The following is a 1367-nucleotide window of genomic DNA, read 5'->3' as shown; positions in this document are numbered from 1 at the left end:
TGGACCCAGAGTAAACTTCCTTACCTATGTTACAAATGCCAGCAAGTACCTGCTTATAGGTCTCCACAAGCAGAATGCTAAGAGGTAAAGCTCTCCAAGAGAAATTCCCATCTTTGTTTTACAGCTTTCATGCTTCTGAATCTATGAAGCAGCTTTAAGAGTTCCTAATGAAAGAAAGGAGAGAGGACAAACATTTGCCTAACCTAGGTAAACATTTTCATAATCCCCACCCCTTCATTCTAAAGAGAAACCTGTTTTTCAGATACAGCTTATCTGATCTCAGTGTCACACGGGCATTATCAGGAAAAGATGGAAAGTTTAGTGAACTCACTAAACTGTCTAACCCAGAAACTGGGAGGGGGAATAATGTTGTGGGTTCTCAATCCCTGCTCAGTATTGTTTTGGGCAGGTAGTTTAAAAAAAAGGAAGAAAGCAGGATGTGGCGCATATGTTGCAACTTCAGCATTTTTTCCCTAGATGAAAACAGGAAATTTTTATATGAAGGTGCTCGTTTAAAGGAAGTAACAAGTAAAAACCTATTTTTGCACAACTCTAAACATACTCTTATAGACAGTAGTATAGTATAGCATACTGTAATATCTTACAGTGTCCCTTTAGTTAAAAAGCAAGATTAGTACCACATAACTAGTCAGAGTAAGCACAAAAGCACATTGGGTGCTGAAAATAGGAAGCAATGAAATGAGCTGGGATTTTGTAGGGAAATAAAAACTGTTAAGGCATCTGCCAACTTTTGGCACAGTGGTCAAATGCCCAAACACCATGTAACATCCAAGTGCACCAACCTGTCAGTTGGACACTCAGAGAAGGACTCACTAAAGTAACAGGGCCAGCCCATTAAGAGTCTTCTAAATCTTTAAGTCTAATTCAAATTTAATCCATAACTTGATAGCCAGGAAATGCAAAGAGCACAAAGAAAGCTGATTACAACCAGGGTAGCACAGACCCATGGGCATTCTGAAGAACCTGCAGATCAGCCTTATTAATAACTCAGAGAAAAAAGAACTACAAGTAGCATAATTACGCCTCAGGGTCATGACAGCATATGTTGCCATCAGCAAGTTGTCATGAGATGAATTAAAGGTGTAAACCTATGCAAACTGGATCTGAAAGCCACATTTCCAAGCCATGTCTGACACATGGCTTTCCATGGATGAGGCATGTTAAAAAAACAATGCCAAGATTGTTAATCTGCCAAAAAACCTCCAAATCCATCTCCTCGATCCAAGGAGATGAGACACAAAAGTGTCATCTCATAAAAGCAATCCCTATTCAGCAACATCTCTGTCTTCCCCAGATTGAGAACAAGATGACTCTGCTGTGTCCAGCTAGATGGTTAGCCTCAAAGA

The 1367-nt window shown here is 39.8% G+C and overlaps 1 protein-coding gene across 1 annotated transcript in view; it reads right to left on the bottom strand.

The window, feature by feature from the left end:
- The window catches only part of CCDC129 (coiled-coil domain containing 129), a 78600-nt gene extending 78447 nt beyond the window's left edge, over window positions 1–153 (bottom strand). Inside the window, exon 1 of the mRNA XM_019538217.1 lies at window positions 25–153. The gene's annotated coding sequence lies outside the window, so the exon portion shown is untranslated. The remainder of the gene's footprint in view (window positions 1–24) is intronic.
- Window positions 154–1367: the final 1214 nt, after the last annotated feature.

This window comes from Crocodylus porosus, unplaced genomic scaffold, assembly GCF_001723895.1.
Source record: "Crocodylus porosus isolate Cpor-Errol unplaced genomic scaffold, CroPor_comp1, whole genome shotgun sequence".
NCBI classification, from domain to species: domain Eukaryota; kingdom Metazoa; phylum Chordata; order Crocodylia; family Crocodylidae; genus Crocodylus; species Crocodylus porosus.
Note: the sequence above shows the minus strand (reverse complement) of the source record. Positions and strands in the feature narration are given on the sequence as shown.